We start from the raw sequence: 17,070 nt of genomic DNA, 5'->3' as shown, positions 1-17,070 counted from the left end.
GGTCTTTTTCAGTTTAAGCTTCGAGCTCTGTCCTCGCGTACACGCGTGATGTGTGTGTGAGCGTTTTAATTTTTATCCTTGGCAGAAGTTAAGACACAAAATGGATTTGGAGGGAGATGAAACCAGTCTTGGTATACGCTGGGTAGCGGCAGCTTAATTCCTGGAGTGGGAGGGCCGCAGGTGGGGAGGGGCTGGGCGGGACCCAAGTCTCTAAGGTTGGGGTGAGGCACTGCTTCCACCCCGGCAGGGACCAAACTGAAAATCCACTTCTTGGGGAAGGGAAGGCCGGAAGCTAGAGGCTGAGCTGTTAACCCTTTGGGATGTCAAAAAGCCAGTTCCAGGGGAGCCAAAGCCCACTGGTGCAATCTGGTGTTAAGTGGATGTGGGACCCCTGGACAGCCAACACCTGTTCTACTTCCTGGTGGTCTGTGAGGCCCTGAGACTCTTCTCAACTTGTTAAGGGAATCACTGGCGGCACGTCAGGTTTTCATGTGCAAACGCTAAAATGTGCAGATGCTTGGAAAGCTTGGTCTCCTGCTAAGCTCTCTGCCCCCAGAAGTGGTGGTGGCCCCAGCAGGGGTGACTGTGGCCCAGGGACCTGTTTACGTGTCACCTTTGCTACTCTGGAAGCCGTCTCGGCCCCCAAAGTAGGTGCTGTTTGCGACGGTGGTCTCTCTTCTTGGGTTTTTATTTCCGTGTGAAGAGGAGAAAACTAGGAATCTGAAAGTCCAGAAAATATCTGGGGATATCTGAGAGAAACTTTGAGAAAATGTTTTATTCGTTAAAGTGTATTAAGATATTCAAGTTGTGGAATAAAAGAAAATAGCTTTAAAAATGGCAAGAATTTCACTAAAAAGAATAGAGCAGGGAACGTCTTTATACAAAACTCACAATTCCAACCGTGGCATCCCGTGCAACCAAGGCATCTCTGGCAGACCTTCTCTGTCAGAATGACCCACAAATCCATGGCGGAGACTCCAGGGGTTCTCAACCCTGGCTGCACATTACAGTTTCCAGGAAAGGGTTTTGGAAATGCTGATACCTGGGCCCCACTTCCACAGGCTCTGAGTGAATTTGCCTGAGGTGCTGCCCAGGCGTTGATGTGTCTTAGTGTCCCCGGATGATTGTTCCATGCAGCCAGCGTTGGGAACCTCCAGTCTTATGCTTACGTAAGACCAGAAGGAAGATGAGAGAGGTCAGATTAAGAAATGGAAGAATTTTATTGTCTCTCACTACATGCTGGTGCATATTACATGGATCCGGACTCAGAGGGCCGCGGCCAGCTTGTGGAGGCGATTGAGGTGCTCACTCAGGGCTGACTCCCGCTGGGGTGGGGGACTGAGCATCCTCACGAGTTGGCTACAGAGTGCATTGTGGGACCTGACGAACCAGTCCCTCCCGAAACATGGTGGCTAATGCATGACTCCAACCCAGGCTGATTTTGGGTTTTTCAGCCTTCCTCAGTTTCCTTTTTCAGTCTGTCTGCTTAAATTTGCCAAGGACACCAAGACCAGCAGGCAGGGGAAGCAGGTAACCCTGGCTTTGAATCCTTTACTTGAGTAAGATGTTTAACCTCTCTAAGCCTCAATTGCTGCGTCTGTAAAATGGAGATGACAATACTACCTCCTTCACAGAGTTACGACAAGATAATACATGCACATCATCTCACACACAGTAACTCAGCAAATGGTCACATACTCTCTTTTATGCTAAGATGGAATATTTCTTCCAATTCTAAATATTTGCCTTAATCTCATATTACAACAAAACCTGGTGTGTTACATTCACTAAATCGGAATGACTTTTAATTACATTTGCTAATCAGTTAAGTTAGGAAATTAGTGATTTAGCAGGAAGAAAAGGCAGTCCTTAAATGTTAATATGCCCAACACGGTAATTGCAGCAAACGAAGTGCTTGGTGCATATTTTATACAATTTACTAAACAAAGTAATTTCAGATTAGTAAAGGTTGCTAAAAGAATATTAAATGTGTTTTCATTTTTTCCAAAATACTTGTCCACACTGTGTGGACGCAACAGAATCCTGGAATTAGGGGAGGGGGTTCTTTATAAGCCGAAGGAGTTGACTGTTGGATATAGACACAGGAAACACTTTAGATGTGATCATGGAGCAAAGAGCAACATTTTATAGCCCAAGGAGTTGTTAGGAAATGAGGCCCTGGGCCTATGGGAAGATAAAATTTCAGTGATGACATGATAATACTTGGGGATAGTTTTTTTTTTTTTTAATTTACCTTTTTAATTACAAAAATAACTACACACTCACTTGGAATATTTCTGAAGTGTTTAGTATAAAAAGTGCAAATTTCCTGCTCTTCACCATAACTGATGTTAACATTTAAGTGTCTCCTGACCTTATCCTATGACAATCCAAATAACTGTACACCACATATTCACATGTAATTTTTTAAAATTACAAACATGGGTTGCTGTTTTACAAGTTGTTTTTGGGATATTCTCCAGGAACCTCTTAGGCCAACATTTCCCAAAGTGTATTTGATGAAATTCTCCTCACTAATGGTACTCTGAGAAAAAAGAGTAGTGTGGTCAAGTCAGTCCAGGCCTGTGGTCAAATAAGTCCAGGCCTGTGGTTGAGTGAGTTCAGCCTTCAGTGCATACTCTACCCACCTTTTGGTGATTCACAATAACAGCCCATTAAAGGCTCTGAAAAGGCCTGCACTAAAGAAACCTAATTTGCTTTTCTTAACAGAGCATTTCCCTACATTCTTTTGGCTAGCACCTTTTAACAACTGATAGATTTTTGGAAGGCTGTTTTAGGCATTCCTCACTCACCTCCCCTCCACCCACTCCAGCTCCTCCATCTGCAGCCTTGTGGGGTAGGCAGGAAGAAAAAAAGCTCAGCTATTCATTTAATTAACAAATACTTACTGTGCTTCTAGAGATAGATGCTGGGGCTACAGTAACGAGCAAGATAACAGGCCCTCTACCCTGGGAGGCTCCAGCACAGCGAAGGTATTAGTCACACAGGATGGGTTGCACCTGGGCCGGCAGAACATCAGCAGGGATCCTCTGCAGCTGTGGAGCCTGGGCGGAGCGGCTGGAATTATCCCTACCCCCTCTGCCCCACACCCTTCATCACGCCTCCAATTCCCCACACTTCGCTCTGCTATAAATAGTGGTGCCTGACCCAGCTGGCAGGATTCCATGTGTTTGTTTTCTCTGCGTGTGCCAGCCCTGCACGGAGGCCACTGGGCTTCCCAAGTTGGGGAGGGCTGACAGGAGTTGGGGTCGGAGGCTTCCAGCAGAAGGTGGGGACAGACGGACGGACTGGCGCATGCTTCAGGTTTCCAAATTGGTATTTATTTTAAGTTTTAGATGGTTTAAAAGAGCTTTCTAAGTGAGGAAGATTGGGGGTGGGTCGGGGACTGAATGTGTATATTTGGGGGTCAGAGAGGTGGAGAAAGTCGGTTTGCATGAGGTCAGATAGGAAAAAAGTAAACTGTCATGATTCTAAAGCATACTTCCCAGCTGGAGCTGGAGAGCTGGAGCACATGTGCACACGCATGCCTGTGTGTGTGTGTGTGTGTGTGTGTGTGTGTGTGTGTGTGTGTGTGTGTGTGTGTGTGTGTGTGTGTGTGTGTTGTTTGTCTGTCTGTCTTAGAGGTAGTGCGTGCACATGCCCAGAGCAGGATGCCTGGAGAGCCTGGGTGGAGGCGTCTGACCCCTGAGCTATTTACCTATTCTTAAACCTCTTTTGTTGAAAGATTAGGGATAAATCTGTAACAAGGATCAGACTAATGAAGGTACTTCTACAAGTAACCCTAAAGGAAGTGACTCAAATTGAATAAGTTGCTGTCATTTATTGAGCAACTGCTTTGAACCAGTCATTGTTCAGATAATTTGCTGATGTGATCTGTGTCTCCTTCAACATGCTTGTGTGAGAGATGTTACTGTCCTGCGTCAAAGTGGTTCCTCCTAAATGTCCGGGTAAGGGTTTCGTGCTTGAAGGAAAGTCTAGGAGAGACACTGTCTGTGTCACAGTGCAGTCAGGTCAGATGCCATCTAAAGAGAGGCAGCTTCTGATCCCGCCTTGGCCCCGACTTAGCAGTTCAGCCATTTTGCCCCATGGCTTAGCTTTTCATTTAAGTGCTTCAGATTTCCTGCCAGCGTGCAAGAGCCTGTTAAGGGTTGGGTGTGTGTGTGTGTGTGTGTGTCTGTCTGTCTGTCTGTGTGTTAGGGGTTGAGGTGTGAGTGTGCCCACGAGTTGGAGTTGGGGCTGGTTTAGCCCAGCATTTGCTTGAATCGGCCCCAGGAGTGGACAGGTCAGGAAGTGGCAGCCTGACCCTCATTCACTCTGGGTCACGGAACCGGAGAGCGGTTCTGAGTCCTGGGGAGGGTATGGGTATGGGCCTGGTGCCCTTGGTTGCTTAGTCATCATGAGGAAGGGGCACAGAAAATGACTGCAGGTGACAGCTTAATTGGAATTGGTGGTAATTATGTTGCCTAACAGAGTAAATCAGTCTTTTCAACCCCCAAACTACCTAAAGGCCCAGCTTCCCCTTCTAAGAAAAAGCTCCCTCTTGACTATGTGACTACAGTTCCCTCTCCTCTCTGCCATGACCTTTCACTTTTGTGTTTTGGGTTGTAATTCGTTCACTCAACGGGTGTTCGCTGAATACCTCGAACCGTGTTACACACTCAAGATGCCCCTGTAATAAGATCACCACCATTCCTGATCCCTGAGTGTTTGGTCCAGCGGTCAGGCAGACCATAAGTAATTAGCGTGACGGCGCTTCCACGGGGGAAGTGCAGGACTCCGGGGGACAAGAGCTGGTGGCCCAACTGCTGCCTGACGTAGAGTGGGTGCTGGGAGCTTGCCTAGCGAAGGGAAGCGAGTTTCCCTGGGCGGCTGCGTCTCCCCACACTCTCCCCCGTCTCCTCCTTGGCAAGCCTGCCCTCACCCACGTCATGCTCCGGCGCTGTGAAGGGAAGCCCTGTGTCCTGCTTGTCTTCTCCCCTGAATAAGAACCCCATTGGGCTCCCCAGAGGCAGGGCGATAGGGACGGAGATCTCAGACACCCATGCATCACCTTCCCCTGCTCAAGCTCTGCTTTGCATCAGAAGCAGCCCTGGGGGTTCACTGGATCCAAACTCCAAGGACCAAATAGAGTCAGGCCTGGAAGAGATCTTGGAGGTAGGTCTTTACAACTTAGCAAACATTCACTGAGTGTCTATTATGTGTCCAGGAGAGACTTGTATATAAATAAGGTACAACACGGTGTGAGAAGTGACAGTGACAAAGCAGAGGCTTCAGCAGTCCTCAGAGGCTTCCATTAGCTCTAAGCCTCTTACCTACCTTAAGCGATGAACTTTGATGACTCTCCCGGGACTCTAGTAGGAATGAATGTGGATGATGGAAAGGAGGCTTCTTTTAGAACTTGTGAAGAGGACTAAGTTGGAGGACTGACCTTCTGTGCTGAGCAGGGCCCGAGTGTACAAGTGTGAGTGTGCGTGCGTGCGCTCAAATGTATGCCACATTTCTTTTGTCCTGCCTCTGATGCCTTTGCTAGTGGTTCTGGTTCTTTGCCTGTACTTTGTAAAATCCAGTCTATCTTTGATCTTTTCTTGAGGCCATGCTGCATTGGGTATAATAGAAAGATGGTGTCAAAGCGAAGGTTGACTAGGTCCCAGGTTCTTTAAGGATGGGACACTGCCTACTTTTCTCTATGTCCCCTCCACCCTCCATTCAGTGTGTGGCACCTAGTGGGTGCTAAGTGTGGTTTTGCTGGACTGACCTGAATTCTGCCCTGAGCCCACCCAGGGGCTTGTACCGCTCATCAGGGGTGACTTTGGGGTTGCCAGCTGTTTTGTCTGCTCCGCTCACCGTGATCGCTAAGCAGAGCACCCTTGTCTGTCCTACTCTTCTGGCAAGGTTTGTGTTCACGCATGGCTCACTGTCCAAAATCCTTTGTCCTAAGAGATAGGACTTCAGCTGTTACGGTCTGCCTTAAGTACTGTTCAGGTTCTGGGACTGGTTTGCCTATGCACTGTGTTTGTGCTGTCTACCCACACTCGGATTAATTCGTTTCACACTGGACCTCTCGTCAGCTGTGTGCACCAGAAGCCTTGGAATTGAATGCTCCTGTTTCCTCTCCAGTCACTGTTAACCATTTTACTTTGTTGTTTACCTGTGTGGCTATAGCCCTGGCCATAGGCTGTAATTAGAAACAGGTAGGTGTAAAAAGAGCAGGTGGTCTGTTGTGGCTTTGTGAGCTCACCGATGTGGTCGGAGGTGAGCTCCGTACTGGGGCTGCGGGGGGGCGGGTCAGAGAGGGATTGGGGGTGTGTTTGCCTTTCTGTAAACACTTCTCCATAACTTCTTGTCCAGATGACCTACTGTCTGACAGGGATCTTTCCCCTTTCTCTCCAAACAAGTAGAGACACTACGGAGAAATGATCATTATCATCATCAAGAGAGTGCAGAGAGAGGGCGTAAACAGGGTGGGATGGTGGGAGAGGTTATTAGCCTAAGTGATATAAATGTTGACTCGTGTTGGGTGGAGATTGAGAGACTGGCAATTGTCTTGCCACAAACTTGGGAACACTGTAGTACCACCCAGGGATCTCCTGTCCCACTGGGCTGTTGTGAGGTTCTGTAAAACACTGTATACAGTGTAGGTGTTAACTGCTTTTTTTTCGGCAAAGAATCTTTCTTGAACTTCTGATGCATGTGTTGTAGGGCAGCAAAATCAGGCCATTGCTTAATTGGGTACAGCTTATGAGGAGCAATGAGCAAAGAGAGGAGTGTGGAGTTGTTCAAATGCAACAAGTCCTTAAGTCTTAAAGGCCATTAATCTCAAAGCCCACCAGTGCCACAGTATGAAATTAGACCTGCAGTGAACGGCTTTCAGTAGAAAAGTTCCACGACACCTGTCCCCCCTCACTGCTAGGTGCCAGGCTGCCTTCACACGTAATCTCCTTAACTCTTATTAGCAGCTCAGCAAAGGGGGTATTATCATTCGCATTTTCACAGAGAGTAAACCGAGGGTCAAAGACTAAGTAATTTACCCAAAGTCACCTTCTACCAAAGGTAGAAGTGGCAGAGCTCTTATCCAAACCCAAGGCTCATGATATTTCAGTACCTGATCCTGCAGAGTTTCAATGTTGTCACTTAGAGAAGCTATGTCTATAATACAAATTTGAGATGAGCCCTAAAATCCTTACGTGGTAAAGCATCACGAAGTGTTTTAATAACCTCTTTCCCCATCTGTAAAGGGGACGGTAACACTCCCTGGGCTGTGATGATGAAAAGTGGACCATGTGTGTCCACCCCCAGCCCTGGGCTCGGCACAGAGTAGGTGCTTTCGGCATATTTAGTGCTCTCGTCCCTACTCCCCTCCCCACGCTCTCTCTTCAGGCCTGAACTTGTCCTCTTTCTCATGTACAGCTTTCTTCCTTCTCCTCCCATCCCTCTCTGCCTGCCTTCTTCCACCCTGGCCTCAAGCTCAGGGCCGTGCTGTCGCTGGCTAGATGATAGCCAATCACGGTATCATCCTAGATGAGGTTCCCTGCAGTTCAGTGGCTGCAGGAAGCCCGAAGTCTCAAGCTTATTTGGGTGTTTGTTTTGGGAGAAGAGACAAGAAGGAAAACAAAGAAAGTTCTTGAATGAAACCTCAAGCCATAGGAGCATCTGCAGAGGCACTGACTTCTGTCAGGCAGCTTGGCCTTCCCCAAGGGCTGCCAACTCATCTAAGGGCCATTTGGGTTTGAAAAATAAAGGCCACAGTTAGTCATTTCCCCCTAGAAAAACCCTCTGTTTCCACCACTGATAAGTGTGTCTGCATGCGTTCCTCTTATAGGCCCACGGGTCAGAGTAACATTCCTTCCCAATCCCAAATTTCTAATCCAAATAGACCCTTTAGTTCAGCAGACATTGACTTTTCTAGGTGCTAGGGTTACTGAGATGAAGTGGACGCCTCCTTGCCTTCAGGGAGTTTAGAGTCTGGGAAAAGAGGCATATTATAGACAGGCATAAATCATCGTGGAAATGTTGCAGTTGGTGTGCACGGCGCTGTGGAAAGTGGGATGAGGAATAATCACTGGAGGCATTATACAGTGACGCTGGAGGTAAGTTTCGAAGGATAAGAAAGGGAGAAGCAGAAGATGGTTCTGGGAGAAGGAAGGTGTGAAAAAGCAGCTTGCCCGGGACTTAGGGCTCGTGGGAGGAAGACAAGGGGAAGGTTGGCTGCAGCCCAGTTAATACAGAGCCTGGAAGGTTGTGTGAAGAAGTTTGAACCTTATTTGATCATACTTGTTTGGGGAGCTGTCAAAGGTGAGTCTATTAGCTCTTTTGCTTGTTTGTTTTTAACTGACCTCAAAAGGGGAAAAAAATCACTCCCAATTCCTTCACATTATCAAATCAGCTGCTTTTATTTGTTTCCTATTTCCTTCCAGGCCTTACCCAACTGTTTACATGCTTTTTACAAAATGCGATCTGCTTTTTTCCTTAATATCCTTTAAACGTTTTTCATGTTGCTGCTTGCTCTTTCTAATTATTACTTTTAATGGCTGCATAATAGTCCACTGATTTTTCTGCCGTAACTTAAAGCAGTGTGGTAGAGTGAAAAGAGCCAAGGGTTTTTTTTTGTTTTTTGTTTTTTTTTGCGGTACGCGGGCCTCTCACTGTTGTGGCCTCTCCCGATGCAGAGCACAGGCTCCAGACGCGCAGGCTCAGTGGCCATGGCTCACGGGCCCAGCCGCTCTGCGGCATGTGGGATCTTCCCGGACCGGGTCACGAACCCGTGTCCTCTGCATCGGCAGGTGGACTCTCAACCACTGCGCCACCAGGGAAGCCCGAGCCAGGGTTTTTAGTGTCAGCCAGACCTCGTTCAAATCCTGACTCTGGGGTTTACCATCTGTGTGATCTTGGACAAAATATTTAATCACTCTGAGCTTTAATTTCCTCATTTATAAAATGGGTTGGTCGTACACCTACCTTACAGGGCCATTGTGAGAATTATATCAAATTAGGCAAATGATGGATGCCGGCCTATAGGAGGCATTGCTCAGTGAATGGTAGCTGCTCATTTGTCATCTTTACTGTTCGGTTGAGCTTGATATTCTAGAAAGAAGGTAGGTGACCTTGTGGAGGCTTATTAGTTGGGGAGAGGAGAATCAGGGAGCCAGTTTGAAGGCCCTCGACATGCACCGTCTGCTACAGTAGCCACTAACACATGTGGCTACTGAGTGCCTGAAATGTGGCTAGTCTGTGCTGGGACGTGTAGTAAATAGAAAATACACACTAGATTTAGTAGACCTAGTATAAAACAAAATATAAAACTTTATTAATGATTTTTATATCGAGTATATGTTGAAATGATAGTATTTTTTGATATATTGTGTTAAAAAAGATATTATTAAAATGATCTCCACTTGATTTTTCAGTGCAACTACTAGAAAATTTTAAATACTCTATGTGGCTTGCATTGTGTTTCTCTGGTTGCTCCTGCCAGAGTTAGAGTCCACGCGACCCATCTGATACTGGGGTGGAGAATGAGAGGGAGCCAGGAGACAAGGATGAGTCCCGGGTTGGGCAGCTGAGCGGATGGTGAATCTTTACATAGTTTTAGGGAAGACTGGGCAGGAGTAGATGGGTTTGTCTGTGTTTGTAGAAGCAGGTCATTAGCGGGTGTCCTCTGAGCAGTGAAATGAAAAGCAGGTATTTGGTCTGGACCAGAGAAGCTGTCCCTGCTTTCCTTCAGAGCTGCCATTCTGGCTGTCGCCACATCACACACATCCGTGGTGAGATTACTGACCAAAGTGCCCACTGCCGGGAGGGCTGGGAAGAGCTTGGCTGCTCTGCTGAGCTCCCAGAGTGCTCCAGCACTGGTTTGTACCGGAGCCCCAGGTGTTCCCACTTGCTCCTTCGTGGTCTCCCCCCAGGTCACCCCACACACTTCTCGGTAACACACGCAATATGTGGTATTACAAACACAGAAGTTGGAGGGGAAGGCTGCTCTGCAGGGATCGTAAGTGTCCAGAGTCCTTTTAGGCCCTGGTCCGTTGTGTGTCTTCACCTACTCTGGTTTGGGGTCTTCAGGCATTTGTGGTTCCCTAATAGATGTAAATGGATATGACGCTGAGATAGACTTCTGGGTAGCATTTCAGGTACCCAAATGCTATTTTGGTTTTAGAACTAGGACTTGAAATTGTACCTGGCTCTCGAAATATCCACTGTAGCCTTTCCTGAAGGGGTGCTGGGATATAGGGCCTTAAAATCAGGATAAAAGCAAAGAAAAATCATGAGCACTTTTATATACTCTCCTACAGTCTTGCCCTCCCCCACCCCTCCTCTCCCCTCCCCTCCCGACCCGGGAGTTGAGCTTAGGAAACGACAGTTTCAAGATGCATTTCAGTCGGGGAAGAGCAAGGAAAGTAGAATAGAGCAAGCTTGGAGGACAAAAAACAAACCACAGCAAGCACCAGAATCTGCCTTGGTTTGAGCAGTTTTATCTGACCTAGCCTGCCTGACTCCGGCACTGGGCGAGGCAAAAGGCCCGTGTAATAGGCGCTAGCACCACTCTGCCGGGGGCCGGAACACTGATTGTAGTTGTCAGTTGGGTAAAGAGTTTCAAGTTCTTGGTCAGCAATAGTACAACTATAGGAGTGTGTACATGGTTCATTCCTTCAGCAACCATTTACTGAGCTCTTCCTGTGTACCAGACCGTGGGATTAAAGTTTCAACTGTAGGAGAGTATGTGAACGCTTTTATAGTTTTTCTTCGTTTTTATCTTCTGTCTTGATTTTAAAGTTGTGATTTTTTTTTTTTTTTACAGTCACAGAACACAAAACTATGTTTCACAACTTACAAAACTGATTATTCTTTAGGAATTCTATCATAGCTTGGTTACCAATTTTATTTTTTCTGAGAAGTTGGGAGAAATGTACTCTGTTCCCTCCCCACGTCTCTCCCCTCCTTCCCTTTTTGTCCCTGGGGAAAGATCACCTCTGACCTCAGGGAGCCCTAAGTCTCCCTTCCATCATATATATGCATGACAAGGCTTCATCTGCTAGACAACCCACTCCATCAACTCAGAGAAGCCCCATATGCCCTTAGTTTGGCTGCGACAGAGCAGCCCGAGGAGAAAGGGGGCCCCAGCTTGGCAGGCCGGTGGGTCCTCTGCCCCTACAGGGATGTATTTCTAAAGTAGTTTCATCTCATTGCAAAACCTGTGACTTTTTCCATACAACTGTGGAGAGCTAGGAATTGACCACAGGCCCGACACCTACGGGAGGTAGGTGTTGCTGGCTTGAATGCCCTTCAGTTGGCTGGGGTGGGTGTTGGGGGTAGGTAGGTAGGGGTTGGGATATCTAGGCATAGCGGGCTGAATAGCTCTGAAGGCTTGTGTGCGCCAAGGCCCCGATAGACCTGCCCACCTGCCACACCGTCTCTCCACACGTGCACGGGCCGCGCACACCTGCGGCTCCACGTGCGCCGGCCCCTGCGCAGGTGCTGTGCTGCTCTCCCCACTCTGCTGCCCAAGAAGTTCCCACTCGTCACCTCTCCCCGCCAACTCCAAGCCCCCGTCTCAGCATCACCTCACCTTCCTCACTCCTTACCCCACAGTCCTGCCTTTCTGCCAGCCCAGACTTCTCCAGATTAGAGCTCTCTAGGGACCTGGTCCTTTTAAAAATAAGAAGTAAAGAAAAGAGAGGAAAAACAGAAAGAAAGAAGCAAACAGAAGAATGAAACTGGACCGAAGAGGCAGTGGTGCCTCGAGCTATCTCACTGCATTACAATGAATATGGACTCTATTAAGCTCCGTTCTGCCTGTTAGTGTTTCCCTGGGCAACACAGCCCCCATATGGCAGGCATGCAGCAGATTAGGGGAGGCCCCTGGGCCTCATTGAAGGCCGGGGGCGTGATTGGCAGTTGAGCCTCCTCCCTACCTCCCCCTACTCCTCACACTTGACACTGCCTGTGTTTATCTAAAGCGAGGAGGGGGGGCCATTTGGAAGGTTTTTGTGCTGCTCTGAGAGAAGGGAGAGGAGAGGGGAGGGGGTTGCGGAGGACGGCGGTAGAGGCGGGGTGGGAAGGGGCAGGGAACGGGGGAAGGCCTCATAAATATTCAAGAGGAGCGGTGAATGGGGAGAGAGAAATAAAAGCAGATGGAATTCGTGTTAAAGAACAGCACAATCACCCTGTTTTGAGCCCTCCGAAGACAAAAAAAAAGAAAAGGGAACGGCCTTCTAGGAGTGTGGAAGCTGCGCTTATCCAATTAGCAGGGTTGTCAAGTTGAATTTATATGGAATAGGGGTGGGGGGATTGAGAAGCGAGCGCAGAAGAAAGGAAGTGGTTTTTCTTTTCTCTCTTTTTGCCAGTTTAGCAACAAGGTTTGTGGGGTTTTTTTCTCACCTTTCTCTCTTTAAAGGTAGATCTAAAAAAAAAAAAAATCTCTTTAAGGAGATGAGGCCATTTTCAGGAAGAGGTATATATGACGAAGAAATAAGACTCCCTAGTAACTTTTTCCTCAAGTGATGGAGGCGGGGGAGAGGATTAGATTTGTCTAGTGGGCAAATCAAGAGACCAGACCTTCTCTTTACTCGAAGGCAGAGGGGGCTTCTCTCTGGGGGGATTCCTCCCCAGAGCTAAGATGCTGTGTCCAGACTCTTCCTTTCCCCTTGCCTGGATGGTAAAGGGGTCTACCTGCCTGAGAAGAAATAAACTCTGTCCATGTTGTTAAGCAGCTTGTTATAAATGTGGAGTTCAGTGTGAATTAGCCCAGGTTTAGCTAATCTCCCCAGAATGCCTCCCTGCTTATATATTCCCTTCTCAAACCACCAATAGTTCCCCTCTGTCTATGGTGTTAATTTCAGACTCCTTTTCCTAGTCTTCCACGGCATGACCCAATCTCAGTTTCCTCCCTTGTCTCTTTTCATTCCTCTAGAATGGTCTCTAAGCTGGGGGCTCCAAAGGGGAAATATAAGATATTCCATTGGGGCACTGGAAGAAAATATTAGAGATTCTCTTATGGTTTATTTCTATCTACAAAAGGAATAGGAAAGAAATTCAGCTTTCCTAATATTTAATACTGGGGTTGACAGTCTTTAGTCTGTATGTCGGGCAATGACGTGTTGCAACAGAGAGATCTGCGTTTCTCGGAGGGCTTGACGGTGGGGACCTCACTCGCTTGATCATTCACTCCCCAGTTTTCTTGTTCTCTGTTAAGTGGATTTATAGATTATGTTATTTAGTTTTAACTAAATTAACTCTCACAAAAGGACAAGTAGCTTAAAAAGATTGCTGCAAAGAAATTGGGTTGAAGAGTGTGCTGAGAATCCGGCACATGCAAACAGGATGAAAACAGCAGAGCTGACCCTTTTCAAGTCACATTAGGAGGTAGAAACAATAATAATGGAATCACATCTGATGAGAAGTGAACAAATTAATTAACATTCAAGCAGACCATTTGAAAGAGATTACATCCATATCATTAGTGATGAATCTAATCCTAAATAGACTTTCTGCCTTAAGGTATTAGCTTCATGATATTAGAAAACAATCGTGATTAACAAGTCATTAAAAAATGTGGTTTCACTTCTACCTACTCTTAAATTTTAGTTTGGCAGTATTGTGCATTTAATTTATAAATAAATATGCATGTATTAGGATCTTCTGGGAGATTTGCCCAGAGTATTTTTTTCTCAGGAGAGAGCAAAATCAGAAAGGTTAGGAGACCACTTTCCAGATAAGCATCTGCTTGATGGACCACCCTCCAAACAGAACTTTCCCACCAGGTCAGCGTCACCCTCTGTAGTGCCCTCCGGCTCTTACACGTGCACATATTCTAGGAGGCCCAGTTTCAAACCCACTTACCCAGAAAAACCTTTCCTGAAGGCCTGAAATTGAAAATGCTCTCCCCCCTCTGCTCATTTTCCACTTCCCATTTGCGACTAAATGGATATCCATTAAGGTTCTAGAGTAAAGAATGCTAAAGTTGTTAGACGAGAGTAATTTCAAAACCTCAGTGGTTTTATGCAACAAAGGTTTATTTCTTCTCCTGTCATAGATTGTGCTGTCTTCCATCTCGTAGCTATGCCTTGTGAAACATGGGATGTGGCCCACTGGCAGTGGGAGGAAGGAGAAGCAGCCCCCCAATTCTCTTAACTCTCTTGGTCTGGAAGTGACCCAGAACATGTTCACTTACATGTCATTGGCCAGTACTTGTCACCTGGCCCTAAGCCAACTGCAGAGCAGGCTGGGAAGTGGGGAGCTCATGGATATTTGCCGAGCACTGGCTGACTTACGTTCCAAGCTTTTTTTTAAGCTTCTCAGGACAGGATCCATCTTCTAGTACAGTGCCTTGCGTACTGTCTTCTATATGGCAGATCACAGTGATATTTTTTTCTTCCCAATAATAATAATGATAATAAAATCACAATACACACAGTCTTTTGTTTTTTGGGGTTTTTTTTCATTTTATTTTTGGCTGCGTTGGGTCTTCATTGCTGCGCGCGGGCTTTCTCTAGTTGCTGCGAGCGGGGGCTACTCTTCGTTGCGGCACACGTGCTTCTCATTGCAGTGCACGGGCTCTAGGCGCGCGGGCTTCAGTAGTTGTGGCACGTGGGCTCAGTAGTTGTGGCTCATGGGCTGTAGACCACAGGCTCAGTAGTTGTGGCGTGCAGGCTTAGTTGCTCTGCGGCATATGGGATCTTCCTGGGCCAGGAATCGAACCTGTGTCCCCTGCATTGGCAGGCGGATTCTTAACCGCTGAGCCCCACCAGGGAGGTCCCCTACACATAGTTTTTTAATAGAAAACATACACAAACTTTGGATAAGGAATAGGCTAGAAATATATTTAGGGGCTGGCTAGAGCATGGCTCATACTTAAGACCATCAAACCATTGTTGTTCTCCCCTGTGTGATGTCAGAGTGGTCTGGGTAGATGTTCCAGAGATTAATCTTGAACTGTATTGCCTAATGTGGTAACCACTAGCCCTGTTGGCTAACTTAAAATTAAAAATTCAATTCCTTAGTTATATTAGCCACATTTAAGTATTTAATTGCCACAAGTGCTAGTGGCTACCTAGCATCTTGGACAGTGCAAATATAGAACATTTTCATCATTGCAGAAAATTTTATCGAAGACATTCATGTAAAGAACAGTAAGAGATTCTTCCAGATTAGAATTCTAAATGGTAAAAGAATGAAAATGACCACACAGAAAGTTACTGTTACAGATAATGATCCAGGTGACATTTTTATGCCTAAGGAAGTAAATTCAAGAACATTCTAAATTTAGTTCTAAAAGCAGTTTTAAGCAGTTGGTTCATGTGACCCAGAAACAATCTTCTGGGAGACAGTGTCAGGGGAGTGGAAAGAGCACCGGACTAAGAGTCAGGAGACCTGACTTGTAGCCCTCGATCCCTCTTAACTGGGAGACCTTCTGCAAATCACTCAGCCTCTCTGCACCTTGCTTTCCTCATTTATAATACCTGTTAGGTGTTATCCAAAGCTATTAATTTTTCTGAGGTCCCTCCTGATTTAAAATGTTTCCCTTTAATTACGTCTGGGGGTAAAAACTTTTTGCATTAGAAAAAAAAATGCCCTTTCTTAAATCCTTCTCCTAGATCTGTCTAAACCCACGTATCCAGCTGAGAATTAAATTCGCTTGTTTGCCCAAGATTTCCCCCAATGTCAGTCCTCTGTGCAGAAGTACCACCCTCTTTCTTGAGGCCAGAGGGCTGCCAGCCCTCACCCTCCAGTCACTTGGCATCACCTTCGCAGGGCAAAACTTCTCTCTGCCTTGGAAAAGGCCAGTCTTACTCCACAGAATTGGGAACATGTGAAAACCATGTAACTTGGGGTCAGAAATATTCCTTTTTTCATCTAGCCAGCCCCTCTCAACCAATGGAACAAGAATTTTGTCAGATCTCATTCTTGCCACTGGAAGAATGTTTTTTTTTGGTACGTGGGCCTCTCACTGTTGTGGCCTCTCCCGTTGTGGAGCACAGGCTCCGGACACGCAGGCTCAGCAGCCATGGCTCACGGGCCCAGCCGCTTCGTGGCATGTGGGATCTTCCCAGACCGGGGCACGAACCCATGTCCCCTGCATTGGTAGGCGGACTCTCAACCACTGCGCCACCAGGGAAGCCCCTGGAAGAATGTTTTTAAGAAGGACTCTCTGTGTTACCTGCTAGATCACGTGCTCTTCTGTGTAGCTCATCTTGTTAGTGGTCATAGGACATCCACAGGGTGTGTTTGGCATTTTAGACCGTGGAGGCTTCTGTCCCAGAGAGCTGTAGTGGCCTGGGTGATCAGGGGATGAGATGTGGCCTCGGGTGCCCTTGCCTCCCTCTCGTTCCTGCCAGCCCGCCAGCCCTCTTGGGAGAAGGTGGAGCTGGCCTACTTCTGCTGATGATCAACTCTCAGTTGTTTGTAATTTTCTCTCGCAAAATAAATACTCTAAGGCTGTAATTTCTAGTGCTTGGTCTCAACCTTAGACGTGTATTCTGCTGCTGTTGTTTTTGGAAAGTTTTAAAAACGTCTGCTTGGAGATTATTTCAGTGGGAACATGTATGTCAGCAGTTCAACTTCTCAGATGCATTTTCTTTTATTTTTTGTGTCCAAGTAACCCTTAAAAATAGAAAGTACCTAGGCCTCAATGAGGAATTTATGTCAAGAATTCGTTTTCCCTTCTCTCTGCTTTTGTTTTTTTTTTTGTTTTTTTTTTTTGCGGTACGCGGGCCTCTCACTGCTGTGGCCTCTCCCATTGCGGAGCACAGGCTCCGGACGCGCAGGCTTAGCAGCCATGGCTTACGGGCCCAGCCACTCCGCGGCATGTGGGATCCTGGACTGGGGCACGAACCCGCGTCCTCTGCATCGGCAGGCGGACTCTCAACCACTGTGCCACCAGGGAAGCCCCCTTCTCTCTGCTTTTGATTTTTTTTTTCTTGATCTCTTTTTCTGAGAAAATGCAGAAAAAATAAGAAGGATCTAGACCTACCTTGCATTGCCAAGAAAATTAACAGGCCTTACTGTTGCCTTCACCCACTTTTGAAATTGTACCTTGTTCATTTCACAGTGGGA

General features: G+C 46.9%; 1 protein-coding gene across 8 annotated transcripts in view; it reads left to right on the top strand.

The window, feature by feature from the left end:
* Nucleotides 1–17,070, top strand: part of BOC (BOC cell adhesion associated, oncogene regulated) — a 263,018-nt gene that overhangs the window by 201,030 nt on the left and 44,918 nt on the right. The window contains exon 1 of one of the 8 annotated variants that reach the window (XM_073804222.1): nt 3,204–3,336. The exons of the other annotated variants lie outside the window; for them this stretch is intronic. The gene's annotated coding sequence lies outside the window, so the exon portion shown is untranslated. Of the gene's footprint in view, nt 1–3,203; nt 3,337–17,070 lie in introns of those variants that run through there. 8 annotated transcript variants of the gene reach the window in all.

The sequence above is a fragment of the Tursiops truncatus genome, chromosome 4, assembly GCF_011762595.2.
Source record: "Tursiops truncatus isolate mTurTru1 chromosome 4, mTurTru1.mat.Y, whole genome shotgun sequence".
In the NCBI taxonomy this organism is placed as follows: Eukaryota; Metazoa; Chordata; class Mammalia; order Artiodactyla; family Delphinidae; genus Tursiops; species Tursiops truncatus.
Note: the sequence above shows the minus strand (reverse complement) of the source record. Positions and strands in the feature narration are given on the sequence as shown.